At 45.7% G+C, this 27,135-nt stretch overlaps 1 pseudogene; it reads right to left on the bottom strand.

Annotated features, from left to right (window-relative positions):
* Positions 1 to 51: 51 nt before the first annotated feature.
* Positions 52 to 24,001, bottom strand: LOC135551630 (homeobox-containing protein 1-like; annotated as a pseudogene).
* Positions 24,002 to 27,135: the final 3,134 nt, after the last annotated feature.

The following is a 27,135-nucleotide window of genomic DNA, read 5'->3' as shown; positions in this document are numbered from 1 at the left end:
TAGTTTTGCTACTTATGCATCATTTAAAATGTTCATTTGATCAATTAACATTTGTTGAGGAAAGACGACCATAAGGAAGCGTAATGAATGAAAACGCCGTGTTCGTTTGGCTTGCTGACATTACGATGAAGACAGAATACAGATACAGATGCTTTTTTTTGTTGTTGTCGTAGAAACAGTCAACATATATGAAACATTCCTTTTGAACGAAGCTTATTAGAGAGAGAGAGAGAGAGAGAGAGAGAGAAACACGTGATGATTCGCCATCATCCACCATCTTTGGGTTTACCTGAGATTCCATTTGTCCCTCAGGGTTGGACTCTTAACAACACTGACCCGGACTACTTGATTGATTGATCCCAAAGTCTAACAAGTTTACTAAGATCGGGTCAAAGACATTCAAGCTAGCAGAGAAGGCTGATATTATCGGAAACACATATCGTCACACCAAAAGTTCCAACTCGCCTCGACCATACACACCCGTCTTCACCTCATCATCAAAACACACCTGACCTGCAGGTTCAAAACATTCAGTTCCCATTCCAGTCCATTATTTTGCAACCACTCGTCAAAACCTTTAAAAAATAAAAAAAAATAATTAAAAAGTATAGTAGCAAAGAAAACGTTAAAAGGCTGTTGAGCTGCTAGAGGATTTAACCACTTAGACCCCTATTCTCTATAAGGAGTCGTCTTTCGTTTAAGACCGTCTTGGAATGCACTACATGGAGAGATAGAGATAAATATTGACATTACTACAAAGCATGATTACTGTATAGACACAGTGGCCTCCCTACCACTAGAGGCACCGAGAACTATAGCACCCTTTTCAATAATTAACGCACTGACTTGTCATAACCCCTGAAGACATTCAGAGCATCTATTATTAATATATATATTTTTTAATATGCCGTTATATATTCAAATTCACGCTCTCCCATTGGTCACTCCTCGTCCACTGTCTCTCTCTTCGATTCGTCAGCTTTCTGTTCCAGAACCTGAGGGGTGGGGCTTGGAGGGGGAAGGACCTCGACGACAGCCAATGAGGAGGTGTCTTGCAGATCAAGGTCCTTCCTGGAAGATATCTCTTCCTGGAAAAGGAAAAAGATGAGATATTATTGGTCTCACGCTGACCAGACAGTCCGCATTACATGTCCCGCAAAATAAAATGTAAACATACATGTTACTCAATCATTTCATCCAAACAGCTCACACGCGCATACTACAAGTCCCGCCTCTCCCATCTCATTGGTTTTTAGGAGCATATACCCACGTGGGTGATTGAAAGATGAACTGAGGTCCACACTCCAGTCCAGTCGGTAGCTGTAATGCAAGCTAGCTAAGTGTCCATAAATGTTTCAAATGGTGTTTTGACCTGTCCCCAAATTAATATAGTTGGTTCACAGTTGGTTTTGGTATTTTAACCTCTATGTCTGGTGTGGATAGACAAAATAATTTGGCCATCATGTTGCAGTTTATTGTACAAGTTCAATGATAAGTGGTTTGGTATTAAAATCCCTGACTGAATTGTTGATTCACTGACTCACCTGCTCTATGAATCATTGATTCACCAGCTCTATGAATCATTGATTCACCTGCTCTATGAATCATTGATTCACCAGCTCTATGAATCATTGATTCACCTGCTCTATGAATCATTGATTCACCTGCTCTACGAATCGTTGATTCACTTGCTCTGTGAAGTCCTGTGGTTCCAACTCCTCCCGTTGGATTGACAGCTCGGGCTTGGAACCTCAATACCATGACTCTCCAAGATGGCTGCCTCTGACGGGGAGAAGGCGAGAGGGAAAAGGAAGGAGGAGAAAGAAAGCAGACAAAAAGGGTACAAACAAGGAAAGAGAAATGCTGTCCTTTATCCACTACAGTGTCAAGCTACGGCTCCTCTGCAGCCCCTCTGCCGGCAGCTGCGCCCCTCTGCAGCCCCTCTACCCGCAGCTACATGTCCTACATCTGAAAATAGCCATTGTTAGGCTAGCTGGAATATCTAACGTTGAACTCTTATCATAGTGCCGATACCTATCCAATGCTCAGGTCTACCAGAGTGTATCAATGTGCCTGGGTGTATCCAATGTGCCTGGGTGTATCCAATGTGCCTGGGTGTTTTGTGTATCCAATGTGCCTGGGTGTTAGGGATAGGGGGTGTTTGGTATGAGAGATTCTCACCTATATTAGCCCGTCTCTTCATCTCCTTCCGGCGGTTGGCGAACCAGTTGTACACTTTCAGAGCCGTGACACGCTCAAACTCGGACAGCTTGCATCCTGGGTAATAGTGACAGAGGAGAGATGGACAAGTGAATAGGTGAAATTTGGTGAGCCTTTTTTGAACATAGGACTTAATTGGTATTAAAATAACAAGTTGTTTAAAAAGGGGCATAAGAAAAAGGTAGATGTGAATTCGTGATAATTGGGTTAAGAATAAAGACATTGGTTACAGGTGTTTGGGTGGGCTGTGCTTGAACCAAACTGACCAGGTTTCTGGATGACTGAGTTGCAGGCGTTAGCGATCTCTCTCTCTTCGCTTCATCAGGGTACTGGTTCTCCATGAAGAAACTGACAGACACAACAACCAGCCAATAAGAACAGTGTTAGACAACCCACCACCCATGGCATTAACCAATCAGAAGCTACTACTGGCCGAAATGCTACAAAGCCACTGGCGCCAAACGCTACAAAGCCACTGGCCGCTACAAAGCCACTGGCGGCGCTACAAAACGCTACAAAGCCACTGGCGAAACGCTACAAAGCCAAACGCTACAAAGCCACTGGCCGAAACGCTACAAAGCCACTGGCCGAAGCCACTGGCGAAACGCTACAAAGCCACTGGCGGAAACGCTACAAAGGCCGAAACAAAGCCACTGGCGAAACGCCTACAAAGCCACTGGCGAAACAAAGCCACTACAAAGCCACTGGCAATAAACGCTACAAAGCCACTGGCGGCGAAACGCTACAAAGCCACTGGCCGAAACGCTACAAAGCCACTGGGAACGCTACAAAGCCACTGGCTGAAACGCTACAAAGCCACTGGCCGAAAACAAAGCCACTGGCGGCAGCTACAAAGCCACTGGCCGCAACGCTACAAAGCCAAAGCAAAGACACTGGCGAAACGCTACAAAGCCACTGGCAAACGCTACAAAGCCACTGGCCGAAACGCTACAAAACTGGCTAGTGGCTGAAATACAAAGTTACTGGCGAAACGCTACAAAGCCACTGGCCGAAACGCTACAAAGCCACTGGCGGCAGCTACACAAAGCCACTGGCCGCTACAAAGCCACTGGCTACAAAGCCACTGGCCGAAACGCTACAAATCTACAAAGCCACTGGCGAAACACTACAAAGCTAGTGGCGAAATGCTACAAAGCTACAAAGCTACAAAGCTGGAGCATCACTTTGAATGGAGGAAGGAAGGAGAAAACATCCAGCTAGATTAGCCTCACCCACTGCTATTAAAGTGATGCTCCAGGGGTGTGTATCGTTTCAGCCAGTAGTTCTGAAAGTAGTGCTCACGATCTAAAACGGGTCCCTGAAAATTGTGTACTACATCATCTATTTCCTATGATGTCACATCTTGCAAAACAATTTTTTTTTTTTTTTTTTTTTATGTACAATTTGAATAGGTTACAAATCTGTATGTGCTTAAAAAACATCCCTGACTGCATTGCTAACCAATCAGACACTCTCATTGAAGTAGTACGGTAGATTAATGGGACACATTAGGTGGATTACATTCAGCACTGTTTACACTCTCTCCGTTTCTAGGCAATAAATAAAAACAAATCTCATTTTAAATAAACAAAGATTTATTGCACCACTTAATCCACCCTCCATCTTCCTCTTTTCCCTGTCTGAATAATAATAACTTCCCTTTACAAATAAACAGCAGGAGCACTTACACCCCCCTCCGACTTCCTCCATCACACTAACCTACAGTATCGCCCTTCAGCGGGACTGGGAGTGTAAACTAGCCCATAAAGAGAAGCAGCACTGCAGTGGCATTGCGTAACCCATAGAGCTATGTGACGGTGTGGCTGGTCGACGTGCCTGTTGTGTTCTCATTACTGAGAGTGACCTCTGCTTAGAAACGTCACAGGAAGCAAGAGTCGGGCGCATTCAGGGGGAAACAGTGCAACAAAAGATCATTCTTGTACTTAGGATGCACTTGGCTTTTTATCAGTTAGAAACCCGTTACAAAAAGGATTTCTAAATCAGATATGTCATAAAAGGCATCTCGTCATGACATCACCCACCACTAACGTCAATAGACTCAACCACTAATAATTAGTGTAGGGGTAGAACAAAAGCCTGGACACCCCATAGCTCTCTCCAGGGAAAAAGTTTGTTGACTACTGCAGTAATTGTGATTAAAACCAGTTCTGGATCGGTCTCCCGACATGCATTTGTAACAAATTAACAGGAATCTCAGCACGACCCCCCCCCATGTCCGAATACTGTGATATCTATGTTGACACGGATTCGTATTCCTTGAATTTAATATTTGGGCAGAAGTCATAAAACACATACAATATTGTGTGTACAATGTGTTCCCAGAGGAGTATTTATGTTCCAAAAGGGAGGAGTATTTATATTTAAAAAAAAACATATTTTGATACACTAGATCCATCTTGTCCCAGGAAGTTGAGGTATTAGCCTTCTTACCCATTCCACTCAATAATGGTTGACTAATATTGTCTTGCAATATATGCAATTAAGCAATATTTCACCTACGATACAAATCTGTATCATAACAAATATACAAAATAGCACCTTTATTCATCAAATATCAAATCAAAATGTTATTGGTCACATACACATGGTTAGCAGATGTTATTGGTCACATGGTTAGCAGATGTTATTGGTCACATACACATGGTTAGCAGATGTTATCGGTCACATACACATGGTTAGCAGATGTTATCGGTCACATGGTTAGCAGATGTTATCGGTCACATGGTTAGCAGATGTTATCGGTCACATGGTTAGCAGATGTTATCGGTCACATGGTTAGCAGATGTTATTGGTCCCATACACATGGTTAGCAGATGTTATTGGTCACATACACATGGTTAGCAGATGTTATTGGTCACATGCACATGGATAGCAGATGTTATTGGTCACATGCACATGGATAGCAGATGTTATTGGTCACATGCACATGGATAGCAGATGTTATTGGTCACACGCACATGGTTAGCAGATGTTATTGGTCACATGCACATGGTTAGCAGATGTTATTGGTCACATGCACATGGTTAGCAGATGTCATTGGTCACAAAAACATGTTAAAATGTCACTTCAACCATTCACATAAACAAGACATGGTAAATAAATGCAGATTATTTGTGATAATGCCTGAGAAGAAGACAGCTGCCTAAATAAATGACAGTAGATTATTTTGATAATGCCTGAGAAGAAGACATGTAAATAAATGTATAGATTAAAAGTGATAATGCCAGACAAAGACAGCAGTAAATAAATGACAGTGGATTATTTAAGTGATAATGCCTGAGAAGAAGACACTGCCTAAATTTCAGATTCTGTGATAATGTTTTCAACAGCTGCCTAAATAACATGGAAAATAAATGAGAACCATGCCTAAATAAATGTTTTAAAACAAAATGTCCTAAATAAATGAATTATTCAAGTGATAAACATAAAAACATGTTAAATAAATGACAGTAGAATATTTATAGTGATAAAGAAGAAGACAGCTGCCTAAATAAATGACAGTAGATTATTTAAGTGATAATGCCAGAGAGAAGAAGACAGCTGACTAAATAAATGACAGTAGATTATTTAAGTGATAATGCCTGAGAAGAAGACAGCTGCCTAAATAAATGACAGTATATTATTTAAGTGATAATGCCAGAGAAGAAGACAGCTGACTAAATAAATGACAGTAGATTATTTAAGTGATAATGCCTGAGAAGAAGACAGCTGCCTAAATAAATGACAGTATATTATTTAAGTGATAATGCCAGAGAAGAAGACAGCTGCCTAAATAAATGACAGTAGATTATTTAAGTGATAATGCCAGAGAAGAAGACAGCTGCCTAAATAAATGACAGTAGATTATTTAAGTGATAATGCCAGAGAAGAAGACAGCTGCCTAAATAAATGACAGTAGATTATTTAAGTGATAATGCCAGAGAAGAAGACAGCTGCCTAAATAAATGACAGTAGATTATTTAAGTGATAATGCCAGAGAAGAAGACAGCTGCCTAAATAAATGACAGTGGATTATTTAAGTGATAATGCCAGAGAAGAAGACAGCTGCCTAAATAAATGACAGTAGATTATTTAAGTGATAATGCCTGAGAAGAAGACAGCTGCCTAAATAAATGACAGTAGATTATTTAAGTGATAATGCCTGAGATCAAGACAGTAGCCTAAATAAATGACAGTAGATTATTTAAGTGATAATGCCTGAGAAGAAGACAGCTGCCTAAATAAATGACAGTATATTATTTAAGTGATAATGCCAGAGAAGAAGACAGCTGACTAAATAAATGACAGTAGATTATTTAAGTGATAATGCCTGAGAAGAAGACAGCTGCCTAAATAAATGACAGATATTATTTAAGTGATAATGCCAGAGAAGAAGACAGCTGCCTAAATAAATGACAGTAGATTATTTAAGTGATAATGCCAGAGAAGAAGACAGCTGTTCCTAAATAACTGGCAGCAGATTAGAACTGATAATGCCAGAGAAGAAGACAGCTGCCTAAATAAATGAGGATTATTTCAGGATAATGCCAGGGATGACAGTGAAATAAATGACAGTAGATTATTTCAGTGATAATGCCAGAGAAGAAGACAGTTGTAAATAAATGACAGTATATTATTTAATGATACTGAGAGAAGAAGACAGCTGCCTAAATAAATGACAGTAGATTATTTAAGTGATAATGCCTGAGAAGAAGACAGTGCCTAAATAAATGACAGTAGATTATTTAAGTGATAATATGAGAAGAAGACAGGCCAATAATGGATATATTGCTCGGGCCGGCAAACGTGCCAATATTTACATTTTTATTTAACCAGGTAGAATATTTGTATTTATTTATTTAACCTTTATTTAACCAGTTCAAGGTTGCAACTGCGACCTGGCCAAGATAAAGCAAAGCAGTGCGACACAGACAACAACACATTATCACATGGGATTAAACAAGCCAATAACACAATAAACAAGTCAAACAGATTACAGTGTGTGTAAAACATATTCAGATAATAGGATAGGACATATTTTCAGATTAACAAATAAATGAGCAGATGATATGCAAGTTGATTAATTTATTGTACAAAAGAGCAGAAAAGTCCCAATTAAAACAGTAAATCTAGGTAGTTGCTGGGCAAGCAGATGGCTGGTCAGCTGCAGCTATTGGTTTGGTTGCTCAGATAGTTTATGTTTAAAGTTGTTGAGGAAATAAAAGTTTGTTCCAGTCACTGTATCAGAGAATGGAAGAGACCCAGTCGGCCAAGTGAGGTTTTGTTCTGGGTATGACCATGAGATAGACCCAGTCGTGTCAGGGTTGGTTTGTTCTGTGATCTACTGAGATAAGGCGGACTTTACCAGTCATTCAGTCTTTTGACCTGGAGCCAGTGGGTCTGTATCTATGGACGAGGGCCAGCCGTTCAGTCTTTTTGTTCTGTATCTATGGACCCGACCCAGTCATATCAGTTTTATACAACAGATTCAACATATCTATAATGATTGACCCAGTCATTCAGTCTATTGGTTCTTTATCTATGGACCCTTCCCAGTCTGTTCAGTCTTTTTGTTCTGTATCTATGGACCGACCCAGTCATTCAGTCTTTTGTTCTGTATCTATGGACGAGACCCAGTCATTCAGTCTTTTTGTTCTGTATCTATGGACGAGACCCAGTCATTCAGTCTTTTTGTTCTGTATCTATGGACCCGACCCAGTCATTCAGTCTATTTGTTCTATATCTATGGACCCGACCCAGTCATTCAGTTTTTTCGTTCTGTATCTATGGACGAGACCCAGTCATTCAGTCTTTTTGTTCTGTATCTATGGACCCGACCCAGTCATTCAGTCTATTGGTTCTATATCTATGGACGCGACCCAGTCATTCAGTTTTTTGTTCTGTATCTATGGACGAGACCCAGTCATTCAGTCTTTTTGTTCTGTATCTATGGACCGAGACCCAGTCGTTCAGTCTTTTGGTTCTGTATCTATGGACGACCCAGTCGTTCAGTCTTTTTGTTCTGTATCTATGGACCCGACCCAGTCGTTCAGTCTTTTGTTCTGTATCTATGGACGAGACCCAGTCGTTCAGTCTTTTTGTTCTGTATCTATGGACGCGACCCAGTCGTTCAGTCTATTGGTTCTGTATCTATGGACCCGACCCAGTCGTTCAGTCTTTTTGTTCTGTATCTATGGACGAGACCCAGTCGTTCAGTCTTTTTGTTCTGTATCTATGGACGAGACCCAGTCGTTCAGTCTATTGGTTCTGTATCTATGGACGCGACCCAGTCGTTCAGTCTTTTTGTTCTGTATCTATGGACGAGACCCAGTCGTTCAGTCTTTTGTTCTGTATCTATGGACGAGACCCAGTCGTTCAGTCTTTTTGTTCTGTATCTATGGACGAGACCCAGTCGTTCAGTCTTTTTGTTCTGTATCTATGGACGCGACCCAGTCATTCAGTCTATTGGTTCTATATCTATGGACCCGACCCAGTTTTTTTGTTCTGTATCTATGGACGAGACCCAGTCGTTCGCTCTGAATGTTCCATTGACATACTGGCTGGCAACATTCTCATCCCTTGCTTGCTAGCCAACCAACTACGGCTAACTCAGTCACGTCGAACAATGCAGACAGAATGACGGTAGCTGCGTTTGTTTTAGCTGTTTTCTAGTGACATTCATTTCACCCGGCGTAGAAAATGTGCTCTCTCGTCAGGACACTGTCGTTGAGAGAGCTACAGAGCTAGTAACACCACCAGACAACACAGCTACAGTAACACAACACAGCTACAGTAACACAACACAGCTACAGTAACACAATCACTTCAAACTGAAGCCGGAAAGACTGCAAACTAGCTGTCTAGCAAACTCGACTTTATTTGATTAAATAGCTGTCGCTCTCTGAGAGTGATTTTCTTCCAGGCACGGGTCAACATAGATAATCAATCAATCAATCAAATGTATTCATAAAGCTCTTTCTACGTAAGCAGACAGTTGGCTAGTCAACTGGAAAGTACTGCACTTTGATTGGCTCACCTCTCCATGATTGACTGGCACTCCTTCCTCCAGGTGAACCTGCTTCCCCTCCGCAGCCTCAGAGGACCGCTACAGTAACGCCACCCCGTAACACCCTCTCCCCAGGGCTGACCCCCGTCCTCCAATCAGGCTGGAAAGTACTGCACTTTGATTGGCTCACCTCTCCATGATTGACTGGCACTCCTTCCTCCTCAGAGGACCGCCGCCACCCCGCCCCTCTCCCTCTTCACCAGGGAGCGCATCGACAGGGTAGCACCTACATGGGACGTAATGAGAGGGGGAGGAGGCGAGAGAAAGGGAAGGAGACGAGAGAAAGGGAAGGGGGACGAGAGAAAGGGAAGGGGACGAGAGAAAGGGAAGGGGGACGAGAGAAAGGGAAGGGGAGGGAGAGAAAGGGAAGGGACGAGAGAAAGGGAAGGGGACGAGAGAAAGGGGAAGGAGACGAGAGAAAGGGAAGGAGACGAGAGAAAGGGAAGGAGGAGACGAGAGAAAGGGAAGGAGGCGAGAGAAAGGGAAGGAGGCGAGAGAAAGGGAGGGAGGGGGCGAGAGAAAGGGGAAGGAGGCGAGAGAAAGGGAAGGGAGGAGACGAGAGAAAGGGACGAGAGAAAGGGAAGGGAGGACGAGAGAAAGGGAAGGGAGGACGAGAGAAAGGGAAGGGAAGGAGACGAGAGAAAGGGAAGGGAGGAGGCGAGAGAAAGGGAAGGGAGGGAGACGAGAGAAAGGGAAGGAGACGAGAGAAAGGGAAGGAGAGAAAGGGAAGGGAGGAGACGAGAGAAAGGGAAGGGAAAAGAGGGGGAGGTGAGAGACAGGAAGGTGAGAGGGGGAGGGAGGGAGTTAGAGAAGGAGGAAGGTGAGCGAGAGGGAGTGAGAGAGGGAGGGAGTGGGGAGGAAGTTTAAACATCAAGAGAAAGTAACCCATTGTAACTATTAGTTATGAGAAATAAGTGATGGTTCAATCACATGACTGTAGTATTTTAATAAGGATTTGGACTTTTAGGATACATGACATCCCTCGGACTGACAGTGGGACACAACGTGGACACAGACAGGCATGCAGGCTATGTGATGACAGGATGTGTCAGACAGACAGGGGTCACTGAGTGCTGCAGTGTCTTTTTTTATTTATTTCATTTTTTTACTTTCGACTTTGGTAATGGAACTCAGAGTTGGAACGTGGCCTAAAACCTGGACTAGTAAAAACATCACCTGCCTCGTTCCTGAACAGCCACAGACAGAACTGAGGAGAGAGGGAGGGAGGGTTGAGCCCTGTAAGAGTGATTGCCTGTTATGGGCATAGGTGGGCAGGGGCTTGCTGTTACCTGGCTGTTACCTGGCTGTTACCTGGCCGTTACCTGGCTGTGCGGCAGCAGTGTACCATGGGAGGAGGTGCATCAGCAGCTCTCTCTGTCTGCCCCAGGTAGTAGAGGCAGTGGCCGCGGCCGTGGCGCCCGTAGCGGCGTTTCCCACCATCCCTGTGACGTCTCTGTCCCCACCCCTGGCGGGTCCAGAGCCCAGGTTCTGGCCCAGGTTCTGGCCCAACCCCTGGCCGAGACCACAGAGCCCCTGGCCGAGACCACCGAGCCCTGGGCCCAGACCCGTCGGGCCGTGCTGGCTTTCACTCCATCTCAGCCCTTCATTAAGGACAAAACCAAACCAGTGGTCAGGTCAGGCCACAGACGTATCTAAGTAGACATACAGAGTTTGGGCAATATTGGTTTAAGAATTAGGCCTTGAGTTAACAGAAGTCCTACAGTCAATCAAAATTAGATCACCTGTTTGTATGTCTATACCATATCAATTTATAATTTAATCTTACGGACTTCATCCAATAATTTTTGTGGCCACAATGTGTTAAGTTAACAAGAGAAACTTTGATATTACTGTTCTGAATAGGTAAACAGCAGACAGGTCCAGACGTTTAGTAATGAAGTGCCCACCAGGTAGAAAGGCATAGAGAAAGGCAACACGTTAGCATTAGGATCCTGAATTAGCATCACTGTTAGTATTAGATGGGGTTATTATGGTTAGCCTGTTAGCCATGTAGGAATGAAAACCAGCACCGGAATTCTACCTCTCCAGGATCAGGACTGAGAACCACACAGAAGCAGCATCAGCAAAGCTTGGGGAAGAAGGGAGGATGACAGGGGGATGGCATGAAGAAGGCAGGGGTTGGTAGATTGTTCATGAAGGCGTATTTTCATGCATTTTGGTCATGTGACATAGGAGTGAAGCACTAAAGTGACAGATTAAGCATTGTAATATTTAGGCTAATGTCTTTGCTGATGTAGAATTGAGCAAACAGTTTCATTTTCAGAACACTTCTCGTGCATCTATTCATTGGTCTGTGTGGATGTTTATTGTTGACTTCTTATGAGGTCATGACGTTCCTGTAGCCTGGGTTTAGATGGATCGTGACATTCCTGTAGCCTGGGTTTAGATGGATCGTGACATTCCTGAGCCTGGGTTTAGATGGATCGTGGACGTTCCTGTAGCCTGGGTTTAGATGGAGGGACATAGCCTGGGTTTAGATGACGTTCCTGTAGCCTGGGTTTAGATGGATCGTGACGTTCCTGTAGCCTGGGTTTAGATGGAGGGAGCCTGGGTTTAGATCGTGACGTTCCTGTAGCCTGGGTTTAGATGGATCGTGACGTTCCTGTAGCCTGGGTTTAGATGGATCGTGACGTTCCTGTAGCCTGGGTTTAGATGGATCGTGACGTTCCTGTAGCCTGGGTTTAGATGGATGACGGAGCCTGGGGATGGATGTTTGACGTTCCTGTAGCCTGGGTTTAGATGGATCGTACGTTCCTAGCCTGGGTTTAGATGGATCGTGACGTTCCTGTAGCCTGGGTTTAGATGGATCGTGACGTTCCTGTAGCCTGGGTTTAGATGGACCGTGGACGTTCCTGTAGCCTGGGTTTAGATGGATCGTGACGTTCCTGTAGCCTGGGTTTAGATGGATCGTGACGTTCCTGTAGCCTGGGTTTAGATGGATGTTCCTGAGCCTGGGTTTAGATGGATCGTGACGTTCCTGTAGCCTGGGTTTAGATGGAGGGATCGTGACGTTCCTGTAGCCTGGGTTTAGATGGATCGTGACGTTCCTGTAGCCTGGGTTTAGATGGATCGTGACGTTCCTGTAGCCTGGGTTTAGATGGATCGTAGTTCCTGCAGCCTGGGTTTAGATGGATCGTGACGTTCCTGTAGCCTGGGTTTAGATGGATCGTGACGTTCCTGTAGCCTGGGTTTAGATGGATCGTGACGTTCCTGTAGCCTGGGTTTAGATGGATCGACGTTCCTGTAGCCTGGGTTTAGATGGATGGATCGTGACGTTCCTGTAGCCTGGGTTTAGATGGATCGTGACGTTCCTGTAGCCTGGGTTTAGATGGATCTGTAGCCTGGGTTTAGATGGATCGTGGCGTTCCTGTAGCCTGGGTTTAGATGGAGGGATCGTGACGTTCCTGTAGCCTGGGTTTAGATGGAGATAGCCTGGGTTTAGATGGATCGTGACGTTCCTGTAGCCTGGGTTTAGATGGAGACGTTCCTGTAGCCTGGGTTTAGATGGACGTTCCTGTAGCCTGGGTTTAGATGGACGGATCGTGACGTTCCTGTAGCCTGGGTTTAGATGGATCGTGACGTTCCTGTAGCCTGGGTTTAGATGGATTGACGTTCCTGTGGCCTGGGTTTAGATGGATCGTGACGTTCCTGTAGCCTGGGTTTAGATGGAGGGAGCGTTCCTGTAGCCTGGGTTTAGATGGATCGTGACGTTCCTGTAGCCTGGGTTTAGATGGATCGGATCCTGTGGCCTGGGTTTAGATGGATCGTGACGTTCCTGTAGCCTGGGTTTAGATGGATCGTGACGTTCCTGTGGCCTGGGTTTAGATGGATCGTGACGTTCCTGTAGCCTGGGTTTAGATGGAGGGATCGTGACGTTCCTGTAGCCTGGGTTTAGATGGACGGATCGTGACGTTCCTGTAGCCTGGGTTTAGATGGAGATGTAGCCTGGGGATCGGCGTTCCTGTAGCCTGGGTTTAGATGGACGTTCCTGTAGCCTGGGTTTAGATGGATCTGGGTTTAGATGGAGGGATCGTGGCGTTCCTGTAGCCTGGGTTTAGATGGATCGTGACGTTCCTGTAGCCTGGGTTTAGATGGACGGATGGATAGCCTGGGTTTAGATGGAGGGATCGTGACGTTCCTGTAGCCTGGGTTTAGATGGATCGTGACGTTCCTGTAGCCTGGGTTTAGATGGAGGGATCGTGACGTTCCTGTAGCCTGGGTTTAGATGGATCGTGACGTTCCTGTAGCCTGGGTTTAGATGGATCGTGACGTTCCTGTAGCCTGGGTTTAGATGGACGGATCGTGACGTTCCTGTAGCCTGGGTTTAGATGGATCGTGACGTTCCTGTAGCCTGGGTTTAGATGGAGCCTGGGTTTAGATGGATCGTGGACGTTCCTGTAGCCTGGGTTTAGATGGAGGGATCGTGACGTTCCTGCAGCCTGGTTTAGATGGATCGTGACGTTCCTGTGGCCTGGGTTTAGATGGATCGTGACGTTCCTGTAGCCTGGGTTTAGATGGATCGTGACGTTCCTGTAGCCTGGGTTTAGATGGATCGTGACGTTCCTGTAGCCTGGGTTTTAGGGATGGTTTAGATGGACGTTCCTGTAGCCTGGGTTTAGATGGATCGTGACGTTCCTGTAGCCTGGGTTTAGATGGATCGTGACGTTCCTGTGTGTAGCCTGGGTTTAGATGGATCGTGACGTTCCTGTAGCCTGGGTTTAGATGGATCGTGACGTTCCTGTAGCCTGGGTTTAGATGGATCGTGACGTTCCTGTAGCCTGGGTTTAGATGGACGGGACGTTCCTGTAGCCTGGGTTTAGATGGATCGTGACGTTCCTGTAGCCTGGGTTTAGATGGATCGTGACGTTCCTGTAGCCTGGGTTTAGATGGACGGATCGTGACGTTCCTGTAGCCTGGGTTTAGATGGATCGTGACGTTCCTGTAGCCTGGGTTTCCTGTAGCCTGGGTTTAGATGGACGGATTGGACGTTCCTGTAGCCTGGGTTTAGATGGGACGTTCCTGTAGCCTGGGTTTAGATGGATCGTGACGTTCCTGTAGCCTGGGTTTAGATGGATCGTGACGGTGACGTTCCTGTAGCCTGGGTTTAGATGGACGACGTTCCTGTAGCCTGGGTTTAGATGGATCGTGACGTTCCTGTAGCCTGGGTTTAGATGGACGGATCGTGACGTTCCTGTAGCCTGGGTTTGGAGGGATGGAGCCTGGTTTAGATGGACGGATCGTGAGCGTTCCTGTAGCCTGGGTTTAGATGGATCGTGACGTTCCTGTAGCCTGGGTTTAGATGGACGGATCGTGACGTTCCTGTAGCCTGGGTTTAGATGGATCGTGACGTTCCTGTAGCCTGGGTTTCGAGGGATCGTGACGTTCCTGTAGCCTGGGTTTAGATGGATCGTGACGTTCCTGTAGCCTGGGTTTAGATGGATCGTAGTTCCTGTAGCCTGGGTTTAGATGGATGGACGTTCCTGTAGCCTGGGTTTAGATGGACGGATCGTGACGTTCCTGTAGCCTGGGTTTAGATGGATCGTGACGTTCCTGTAGCCTGGTTTAGATTTAGATGGTTTAGATGGATCGTGACGTTCCTGTAGCCTGGGTTTAGATGGATCGTGGCGTTCCTGAGCCTGGGTTTAGATGGATCGTGGACGTTCCTGTAGCCTGGGTTTAGATGGACGGATAGCCCTGGTTTAGATGGATCGTGAGCGTTCCTGTAGCCTGGGTTTAGATGGACGGATCGTGACGTTCCTGTAGCCTGGGTTTAGATGGATCGTGACGTTCCTGTAGCCTGGGTTTAGATGGATCGTGACGTTCCTGTAGCCTGGGTTTAGATGGATCGTGACGTTCCTGTAGCCTGGGTTTAGATGTAGCCTGTGGCCTGGGTTTAGATGGATGACGTTCCTGTAGCCTGGGTTTAGATGGATAGCCTGGGTTTAGATGGATCGTGACGTTCCTGTAGCCTGGGTTTAGATGGATCGTGACGTTCCTGTAGCCTGGGTTTAGATGGATCGTGACGTTCCTGTAGCCTGGGTTTAGATGGACGTTCCTGTAGCCTGGGTTTAGACGGATCGTGACGTTCCTGTAGCCTGGGTTTAGATGGATGGACGTTCCTGTAGCCTGGGTTTAGATGGATCGTGACGTTCCTGTAGCCTGGGTTTAGATGGATGGACGTTTCTGTGGCCGTGACGTTCCTGTAGCCTGGGTTTAGATGGATCGTGACGTTCCTGTGGCCTGGGTTTAGATGGATCGTGGACGTTCCTGTAGCCTGGGTTTAGATGGATCGTGACGTTCCTGTAGCCTGGGTTTAGATGGATCGTGACGTTCCTGTAGCCTGGGTTTAGATGGATCGTGATAGCCTGGGTTTGATGGATCGGACGTTCCTGTAGCCTGGGTTTAGATGGATCGTGACGTTCCTGTAGCCTGGGTTTAGATGGGTTTCCTGTAGCCTGGGTTTAGAGATGGACGTTCCTGTAGCCTGGGTTTAGATGGATCGGACGTTCCTGTAGCCTGGGTTTAGATGGACGGATCGTGACGTTCCTGTGGCCTGGGTTTAGATGGATCGTGACGTTCCTGTAGCCTGGGTTTAGATGGATCGTGACGTTCCTGTAGCCTGGGTTTAGATGGATCGTGACGTTCCGTTCCTGTGATGCCTGGGTTTAGATGGATCGTGATGTTCCTGTAGCCTGGGTTTAGATGGATCGTGACGTTCCTGTAGCCTGGGTTTAGATGTTCCTGTAGCCTGGGTTTAGATGGATCGTGACGTTCCTGTAGCCTGGGTTTAGATGGATCGTGACGTTCCTGTAGCCTGGGTTTAGATGGATCGTGACGTTCCTGTAGCCTGGGTTTAGATGGATCGTGACGTTCCTGTAGCCTGGGTTTAGATGGATCGTGACGTTCCTGTAGCCTGGGTTTAGATGGATCGTGACGTTCCTGTAGCCTGGGTTTAGATGGACGTTCCTGTAGCCTGGGTTTAGATGGATCGTGACGTTCCTGTAGCCTGGGTTTAGATGGATCGTGGACGTTCCTGCAGCCCTGGTTTAGATGGATGGATCGTGACGTTCCTGTAGCCTGGGTTTAGATGGATCGTGACGTTCCTGTAGCCTGGGTTTAGATGGATCGTGACGTTCCTGTAGCCTGGGTTTAGATGGATCGGATCGTGACGTTCCTGTAGCCTGGGTTTAGATGGATCGTGACGTTCCTGTAGCCTGGGATTAGATGGATCGTGACGTTCCTGTAGCCTGGGTTTAGATGGAGGGATCGTGACGTTCCTGTAGCCTGGGTTTAGATGGATCGTGACGTTCCTGTAGCCTGGGTTTAGATGGATGACGGAGCCTGGGTTTAGATGGATCGTGACGTTCCTGTAGCCTGGGATTAGATGGATTACGTTCCTGTAGCCTGGGTTTAGATGGATCGTGACGTTCCTTCCTGACGTTCCTGTAGCCTGGGTTTAGATGGAGGGATCGTGACGTTCCTGTAGCCTGGGTTTAGATGGATCGTGACGTTCCTGTAGCCTGGGTTTTAGCCTGGGTTTAGATGGATCGTGACGTTCCTGTGGCCTGGGTTTAGAGGGATCGTGACGTTCCTGTAGCCTGGGTTTAGATGGAGGGATCGTGACGTTCCTGTAGCCTGGGTTTTAGATGGATCGTGACGTTCCTGTAGCCTGGGTTTAGATGGATGGATCGTGACGTTCCTGTAGCCTGGGTTTAGATGGAGGGATCGTGACGTTCCTGTAGCCTGGGTTTAGATGGATGGATCGTGACGTTCCTGTAGCCTGGGTTTAGATGGATCGTGACGTTTTTTATATATTTATTTATTATTCCTGTAGCCTGGGTTTAGATGGATCGTGACGTTCCTGTAGCCTGGGTTTAGATGGATCGTGACGTTCCTGCAGCCTGGGTTTAGATGGATCGTGACGTTCCTGGGCCTGGGTTTAGATGGATCGTGACGTTCCTGTAGCCTGGGTTTAGATGGATGGATCGTGACGTTCCTGTAGCCTGGGTTTAGATGGATCGTGACGTTCCTGTAGCCTGGGTTTAGATCGTTCCTGTAGCCTGGGTTTAGATGGATCGTGACGTTCCTGTAGCCTGGGTTTAGATGGACGTTCCTGCAGCCTGGGTTTAGATGGATCGTGACGTTCCTGTAGCCTGGGTTTAGATGGATCGTGAGACGTTCCTGTAGCCTGGGTTTAGATGGATCGTGACGTTCCTGTAGCCTGGGTTTAGATGGCCTGACGTTCCTGTAGCCTGGGTTTAGATGGATCGTGACGTTCCTGTAGCCTGGGTTTAGATGGAGGGATCGTGACGTTCCTGTAGCCTGGGTTTAGATGGATCGTGACGTTCCTGTAGCCTGGGTTTAGATGGATCGTGACGGATAGAGGGATCGTGACGTTCCTGTAGCCTGGGTTTAGATGGACGGATCGTGACGTTCCTGTAGCCTGGGTTTAGATGGATCGTGACGTTCCTGTAGCCTGGGTTTAGATGGATCGTGACGTTCCGTAGCCTGGCCTGGGTTTAGATGGACGGATCGTGACGTTCCTGTAGCCTGGGTTTAGATGGATGGATAGCCTGGGTTTAGATGGATCGTGACGTTCCTGTAGCCTGGTTTAGATGGATCGTACGTTCCTGAGCCTGGGTTTAGACGGATCGTGACGTTCCTGTAGCCTGGGTTTTAGATCGGATAGCCTGGGTTTAGATGGACGGATCGTGACGTTCCTGTAGCCTGTGGTTCCTGTAGCCTGGGTTTAGATGGACGGATCGCGGACGTTCCTGTAGCCTGGGTTTAGATGGATCGTGACGTTCCTGTAGCCTGGGTTTAGATGGATGACGTTCCTGTAGCCTGGGGATGGAGCCTGGGTTTAGATTGTGACGTTCCTGTAGCCTGGGTTTAGATGGATCGTGACGTTCCTGTAGCCTGGGTTTAGATGGATCGTGACGTTCCTGTAGCCTGGGTTTAGATGGACGGATCGTAGCCTGGGTTTAGATGGATCGTGACGTTCCTGTAGCCTGGGTTTAGATGGATCGTGACGTTCCTGTAGCCTGGGTTTAGATGGATGGAGCCTGGGTTTCGATGGATCGTGACGTTCCTGTAGCCTGGGTTTAGCCTGGGTTTAGATGGATAGCCTGGGTTTAGATGGACGTTCCTGTAGCCTGGGTTTAGATGGATCGTTCCTGTAGCCTGGGTTTAGATTCCTGTAGCCTGGGTTTAGATGGATGGACGTTCCTGTAGCCTGGGTTTAGATGGATCGTGACGTTCCTGTAGCCTGGGTTTAGATGGACGGATCGTGACGTTCCTGTAGCCTGGGTTTAGATGGATCGTGACGTTCCTGTAGCCTGGGTTTAGATGGATCGTGACGTTCCTGTAGCCTGGGTTTAGATGGATCGTGACGTTCCTGTAGCCTGGGTTTAGATGGATCGTGACGTTCCTGTAGCCTGGGTTTAGATGGATCGTGACGTTCCTGTAGCCTGGGTTTAGATGGATCGTGACGTTCCTGTAGCCTGGGTTTCGATGGATCGTGACGTTCCTGTAGCCTGGGTTTAGATGGATCGTGACGTTCCTGTAGCCTGGGTTTAGATGGATCGTGACGTTCCTGTAGCCTGGGATTTAGAGCCTGGGTTTAGATGGATCGTGACGTTCCTGTAGCCTGGGTTTAGATGGATCGATGACGTTCCTGTAGCCTGGGTTTAGATGGATCGTGACGTTCCTGTAGCCTGGGTTTAGATGGATCGTGACGTTCCTGTAGCCTGGGTTTAGATGGATCGTGACGTTCCTTAGCCCTGTGACGTTCCTGTAGGGTTTAGATGGATCGTGACGTTCCTGTAGCCTGGGTTTAGATGGATCGTGACGTTCCTGTAGCCTGGGTTTAGATGGATCGTGACGTTCCTGTAGCCTGGGTTTAGATGGATCGTTCCTGTAGCCTGGGTTTAGATGGATCGTGACGTTCCTGTAGCCTGGGTTTAGATGGATGGACGTTCCTGTAGCCTGGGTTTAGATGGATCGTGACGTTCCTGTAGCCTGGGTTTAGATGGATCGTGACGTTCCTGTAGCCTGGGTTTAGATGGATCGTGACGTTCCTGTAGCCTGGGTTTAGATGGATCGTGACGTTCCTGTAGTAGCCTGGGTTTAGATGGATCGTGACGTTCCTGTAGCCTGGGTTTAGATGGATCGTGACGTTCCTGTAGCCTGGGTTTAGATGGATGTTCCTGAGCCTGGTTTAGATGGATGACGTTCCTGTAGCCTGGGTTTAGATGGATCGTGACGTTCCTGTAGCCTGGGTTTAGATGGATCGTGACGTTCCTGTAGCCTGGGTTTAGATGGATCGTGACGTTCCTGTAGCCTGTTTAGATGGGTTCCTGTAGCCTGGGTTTAGATGGATCGTGACGTTCCTGTAGCCTGGGATTAGATGGTTTAGGATCGTGACGTTCCTGTAGCCTGGGTTTAGATGGATCGTGACGTTCCTGTAGCCTGGGTTTAGATGGATCGTGACGTTCCTGTAGCCTGGGTTTAGATGGATGTGACGTTCCTGCAGCCTGGGTTTAGATGGATCGTGACGTTCCTGTAGCCTGGGTTTAGATGGATCGGATCGTGACGTTCCTGTAGCCTGGGTTTAGATGGATCGTGACGTTCCTGTAGCCTGGGTTTAGATGGATCGTGACGTTCCTGCAGCCTGGGTTTAGATGGATCGTGACGTTCCTGTAGCCTGGGTTTAGATGGAGGGATCGTGACGTTCCTGCAGCCTGGGTTTAGATGGATCGTGACGTTCCTGTAGCCTGGGTTTAGATGGATCGTGACGTTCCTGCAGCCTGGGTTTAGATGGATCGTGACGTTCCTGTAGCCTGGGTTTAGATGGATCGTGACGTTCCTGTAGCCTGGGTTTAGATGGATCGTGACGTTCCTGCAGCCTGGGTTTAGATGGATCGTGACGTTCCTGTAGCCTGGGTTTAGATGGATCGTGACGTTCCTGTAGCCTGGGTTTAGATGGATCGTGACGTTCCTGTAGCCTGGGTTTAGATGGATCGTGACGTTCCTGTGCCTGGGTTTAGATGGATCGTGTGAGTTCCTAGCCTGGGTTTAGATGGATCGTGACGTTCCTGTAGCCTGGGTTTAGATGGATGGATCGTGACGTTCCTGTAGCCTGGGTTTAGAGGGATCGTGACGTTCCTGTAGCCTGGGTTTAGAGGGATCGTGACGTTCCTGTAGCCTGGGTTTAGATAGATCGTGACGTTCCTGTAGCCTGGGTTTAGATGGATCGTGACGTTCCTGTGGCCTGGGTTTAGATGGATGGATCGTGATGTTCCTGTAGCCTGGGTTTAGATGGATCATGACGTTCCTGTAGCCTGGGTTTAGATGGATCGTGACGTTCCTGTAGCCTGGGTTTAGATGGATCATGACGTTCCTGTAGCCTGGGTTTAGATGGATCGTGACGTTCCTGTAGCCTGGGTTTAGATGGATCGTGACGTTCCTGTGGCCTGGGTTTAGATGGATCGTGACGTTCCTGTAGCCTGGGTTTAGATGGATCGTGACGTTCCTGTAGCCTGGGTTTAGATGGATGGACAGACACCACACTCATCCACTAGAGTTTCACTTCAAACCAGATGACTTTAACATAATTGATTAATATCTACAGCAAAGGCTGGTTTACAGTCGTCTATTGACATGTCTGTCGACAAATAACGTAGCGACAACATTCTATTGTCGTCCGACGTCAAACTTGTTGTCATCGTTATGACAACAAATAAACCCAAAACAGCAGCCCGGTGCTCCAAACGGCAGTCTATTTCAACACCAATAAACCCATCTGTTTAAAAATTCAGGAAATGTCAACCCAGCAAGCCAGGACACTAAAAGCTAATTTTACAAACAATGTTTTGGTTCGTTGCTTGCTAGTTAGCTACAGTGCCTTCAGAAAAGTATTTATGCCCCTTGACCTTAGCCACATTTTGTTGTGTAACAGCCTGAATTTAAATCGAGAGATCATCACTGACCTACACACATTATGTCAAAGTGGAATTATGTTTTTTTAGAAATGTTTACAAATTCATTAAAAATTAAAAGCTGAAATGTCTTGAGTTAATAATTATTCAACACCTTTGTAATGGCAAGCCTAAATAAGTTCAGAATTAAAAAAAAAAAGTGCTTAACAAGTCACATAAGTTGCACGGACTCACTCTGTGTGCAATAAGTGTTTAACATGAGTTTTGAATGACTACCTCATTATCTGTAAGGTTCCTCAGTCGAGCAGTGAATTTCAAACCCAGATTCAACCACAAAGACCAGGGAGGTTTTCCAATGCCTCACAAAGAAGGGCACCGATTGGTAGATGGGTAAAAATATAAAAAGCAGACATTGAATACCCCTTATATTATGGTGAAGTTATTCATTATATTTTGGATGGTGTATCAACAGAGTCACTACAAAGACACAGGCGTCCTTCCTAACTCAGTTGCCGGAGAGGAAGGAAACCACTTAGGGATTTCAGCATGAGGCCAATGGTGACTTCATAAACAGTTTAACGGGTGGATCAACATTTTAGTTACTAAACAATCCTGACCTAATTGACAGAATAAAAGGAGGCCCGTACATAAAAAAAAATAAAAAAAGATTCCAAAACATGCATCCTTGTTCGCAACAAGGCACTAAATTCTCTATGTGGTGTGGTGTTGTGTTGTCTCTCTCTCTCGTTGTGATGTGTGTTTTGTCCTATTTATATTGTATTTATTTTAATCCCAGCCCCGTCCCAGCAGGAGGCCTTTTGCCTTTTGGTAGGCCGTCATTGTAAATAAGAATTTGCTCCTAAATGACCTCGTTAAATAAAGGTTATATAAAGGTTAAATAAAAAAACAAGTAATACGGCAAAAAATGTAGCAAAGCAATTAACTTCTTGGCCTGAATACAAAGTGTTACATTTGTAATTATTTTTTACCTTTATTTATCTCGTCAAGTCAGTTAAGAACAAATTCTTATTTTCAGTGACGGCCTGGGAACAGTGGGTTAACTGCCTGTTCAGGGGCAGAATGACTGATTTGTAAACTGTCAGCTCGGGGGTTTGAGCTTGCAACCTTCCGGTTGCTAGTCCAATGCTCTAACCACTAGGCTACTCTGCCGCCCCAGGGTTGTATAGCCTCATTAAGGATTGGAGAGGTTTTCCAGGATAAAAAATATCTAACGGAATGGAGCAAAGCACAGACAAAATCCTGGAGGAAAACCTGGTTCAGTCTGCTTTCCATCAGACTCTGGGAGATTCATTCACCTTTCAGCAGGACAATAACCCAAAACACAAAGCCAAATCAACACTGGACTTGCTTTCCAAGAAGAAGACAGTGAATGTTCGTGAATGGCCGAATTACAGTTTTGACTCAAATCTACGGCAAGACCTGAAAATGGTTGTCTAGCAATGATCAACAACCAATTTAACAGAGTTTGAAGAATTTGGAAAATAATAAAAATGGGCAAATGTTGCACAATCCAGGTGTGGAAATCTGTTATAAACTGACCCAGAATGACCAACAGCTGTAAACACTGCCAATGGTGAATCTAACATGTATTGATTGAAGGTGTTGAACACTTATCTGATCAAGAAACAGTATAATAGTGTTTTATATTTAATCAATTTCAAAAACAAGAAAAAAACACGTTTTCACTTTGTCATTATGGAGTAGTGTGTAGATGGGTGAGAGAGAGAAAAAAAACATATTTAATCCATTTTGAAATCTGTCCCTAACAAAAAAATGTGGAATAAGTCAAGGGGTGTGAAAACTTTCTGAAAGCGCTGTAGCTAGCTAGCTGACTAACCAGTTCAAATAATGACCAGAGTATAGCTGACAACATCTTAACCTGAGCTACTTTGTAAAATCATTACTACAGGAAAATAAAAACCCACAACATAATTATTTACAAGGTAATGGCAAGCTGACAGAATAACGCCACAGTATCACCAAATAAAAGCTGATAATTCAGAGAATTTTTTATTTTATTTTTTTAATATTTTTTTTTAGAAGTCCTGCATCTTGTCACGGGAGGATTTGGTATCGTTGCCATGGCAGCCCGGCGAACCACGGCAACGGACATTGCGACCGTTGCAGACACTTCACGTGTTTTTCCATGTCTGTGCGACAAGGAAACTTGACAGTCATTTAAATGCTGTTTTGACTAGCGACACCCTGTCGCATTCTAATTGTTTTACAGACATGTCGTTAGACCAAGTATAAATGTGGCGTGTGTTTTTAATCCTACTGTATACGTTCTCTCAGACATAGTTCTCTGTACTTCACTGAACTCTCCAGCCCTCTAGAACCAGAAAAGGTGTGTGTGTGTGTGTGGATTCACAATGCAGGATTAGGGAGTGCGGGACATAGGACGGACATAGGGGAAAGGTGTGTGTGTGTGTGTGTGTGTGTGTGTGTGTGTGGATTCACAATGCAGGATTAGGGAGTGCGGGACATAGGACGGACATAGGGGACAATAGCAAGCAGCAGTCCAGCTAACAGAATGGAGTCGACATGAACCGCTCCCTCCCCTGAGCCACCTCCTACACTGGTTCTTACCTGGGTTGTTTCTCTCAAGCAGGTACCAGCGGTAGAAGGCTCTGCGTTTGGAGTCACTCATCTCCAAGCCCTGCTGCAGCAACCACTGAGAGATATAGCTTTGACTGATACCTAGGGAGAAGAAACGAGAGATAGCTCTGACTAATACCTAGGGAGAAGAGAGGAGAGATAGCTCTGACTAATACCTTGAGAGAAGAGAGATAGCTCTGACTAATACCTAGGGAGAAGAGAGGAGAGATAGCTCTGACTGATACCTAGGGAGAAGAGAGATAGCTCTGACTGATACCTAGAGAGAAGAGAGATAGCTCTGACTAATACCTAGGGAGAAGAGAGGAGAGATAGCTCTGACTGATACCTAGGGAGAAGAGAGATAGCTCTGACTAATACCTAGGGAGAAGAGAGGAGAGATAGCTCTGACTGATACCTAGGGAGAAGAGAGGAGAGATAGCTCTGACTAATACCTAGGGAGAAGAGAGATAGCTCTGACTAATACCTAGAGAGAGGAGATAGCTCTGACTAATACCTAGGGAGAAGAGAGGAGAGATAGCTGACTAATACCTAGGGAGAAGAGAGGAGAGATAGCTCTGACTGATACCTAGGGAGAAGAGAGGAGAGAGAGCTCTGACTAATACCTAGGGAGAAGAGAGATAGCTCTGACTAATACCTAGAGAGAGGAGATAGCCCCTCCCTAGGTATCAGTCAGAGCTATACAGTGCATTCGGAAAGTATTCAGACCCCTTGACTTTTTCCACATTTTGTTACGTTACAGCCTTGTTCTAAAATTGATTAAGTCACCCCCCCTCAATCTACACACAATACCCCATAATGACAAAGCAAAAACAGGTTTGTAGATTTCTTTAGCAAATTTATATAAAAACAGAAATACCTTACTTACATAAAAGTACTTAGAACATTTGCTATGAGACTCAGGTGCATTTTGTTTCCATTGAACATCTTTTGAGATGTTTCTACAGCTTGATTGGAGTCCACCTGTAGTAAATTCAATTGATTGGACATGATTTGGAAAGGCACACACCTGTCTATATAAAAGGTCCCACAGCCTGTCAGAGCAAAAAAAAAAAAACAAGTCATGAAGGAATTGTCTGTAGAGCTCTGAGACAGGATTGTGTCGAGGCACAAATCTGGAGTACCAAAATAATTTAAGGCATTGAAATGTCCCCAAGAACACAGTGGCCTCCATCATTCTTAAATGGAAGAGGTTTGGAACCACCAATACTCTTCCTAAAGATGGCCGCCTGGCCAAACTGAGCAATTGGGGGAGAAGGGTCTTGGTCAGGGAGGTAACCAAGAACCTGATGGTCACTCTGACAGAGCTCCAGAGTTCCTCTGTGGAGATGGGAGAACCTTCCAGAAGGACAACCATCTCTGTAGCACTCCACCAAATATGGCCTTTATGCTTGTGGTCAGGCAGAAGCCACTCTTCAGTAAAAGACACGACAGCTCGCTTGAGGTTTGCCAAAAGGCACCAAAAGGACAACCCATGAGAAAGAGGATTCTCTGGTCTGATGAAACCAAGATTGAACTATTTGACCTATCACTTCTGGAGGAAACCTGGCACCATCCCTACGGTGAAGCATGGTGGTGTAAGCATCATGCTGTGGGGATGTATTTCAGCAGCAAGGACTGGGAGACTAGTCAGGATCGAGGGAAAGATGAACAGAGCAAAGAACAGAGAACCTTGATGAAAACCTGCACCAGAGCGCTCAGTACCTCAGACTGGGACAAAGGTTCACTTTCCAACAGGACAACGATCCTAAGCACAGACAAGACAACGCAGGAATGGCTTCGGGACAAGTCTCTGAATGTCCTTGAGTGTCACAGCCAGAGCCTGGACTTGAACACGATCTAACATCTCTAGAGAGACCTGAAAATATCTGTGCAAGACAACGCAGGCAAAGAAGCAAAGAACAGTGGTGGAAAATTAAATAAATTCTCTTTTTAAAAGAAGTAAAATAAAATATACATGAATAGACAATGACTCCAGTAAAAATTGAAGTCACCCGGTAAAATACTACTTGAGTAAAAATAAAACTATTTGGTTTTAAATATACATTACCAGTCAAAAGTTTGGACACGCCTACTCATTCCAGGGTTTTTAATATTTGTTACTATTTTCTACATTGTGGAATAATAGTGAAGACGTCAAAACTATCAAATAACACATATGGAGTCATGTAGTAACCAAAAAAAGTGTTAAACAAAACACATGTTATATTTGAGATTCTTCAAAGCACCCATCCTTTGGCTCGATCACAGCTTTGAATTAGTAGGTGTCCAAACGTTTGACTGGTACTTAAGTACCAAAAGCAAAAAATAAATTTAAATTCCTTATTTTAAGCAAACCAGACGGCACCATTTTCTTGTTTTTTTTTATTTCCCAGATAACCAGGGGCACTCTCCAACATTCAGACATCGTTTAAAACGAAGCATGTGTTTAGTGAGTCCGCCAGATCAGAGGCAGTAGGGATGACCAGGGATAGTGAAGAACAGATACCCCCCAAAAAACTACTTAAGTATTTTTATTTAAGTTCTTTACACCACTCTGAAATCCTGCTCCAGAGCGGTCAGGACCTCAGACTGGGGAGAAGGTTTACCTTCAAACAGGACAACAACCCTAAGCACACGGCCAAGACAACGCAGGAATGGCTTCAGGACAAGTCTCTGAATGTCCTCGAGTGGCCCGGACTTAAACCCGATCGAACATCTCTGGAGGCCTGAAAATAGCAACGCTCCCCATCCAACCTGTCAGAGCATGAGAGGATCTTCAGAGAAGAATGGGAGAAACTCCCCAAATACAGGTGCGCCAAGCTTGCAGCGTCATACCCAAGAAGCTTCTCGGTTGTAATCACTGCCAAAAGGTGCTTCAACAAAGTACTGAGTAAAGGTCTGAATACTTATGTAAATGTCATTTCAGTTTCTGTAATAAAAATGTGCAAACATTTCTGAAAACCTGTTTTTTTTGCTTTGTCATTATCGGGTAGTGTGTGTAGATTGTTGAGGGGACAAAAACCATTTAATCCATTTTAGAGTCAGGCTGTAACCCAACTAAATGTGGAACGAATCAAGGTCTGAATACTTTCACAATGCACTGCAAGTCAGTTAAGAACAAATTCTTATTTTCAATGACGGCCTGGGAACAGTGGGTTAACTGCCTGTTCAGGGGCAGAACAACAGATTTCCACCTTGTCAGCTCGGGGATTTGAGCTTGCAACCTTCCAGTTACTAGTCCAACGCTCTAACCAGCAGGCTACCCTGCCG

This window comes from Oncorhynchus masou, chromosome 13 (assembly GCF_036934945.1).
Source record: "Oncorhynchus masou masou isolate Uvic2021 chromosome 13, UVic_Omas_1.1, whole genome shotgun sequence".
In the NCBI taxonomy this organism is placed as follows: domain Eukaryota; kingdom Metazoa; phylum Chordata; class Actinopteri; order Salmoniformes; family Salmonidae; genus Oncorhynchus; species Oncorhynchus masou.
The sequence above is the reverse complement of the archived record's forward strand: the minus strand, read 5'-3'. Positions and strand labels throughout refer to the sequence as shown.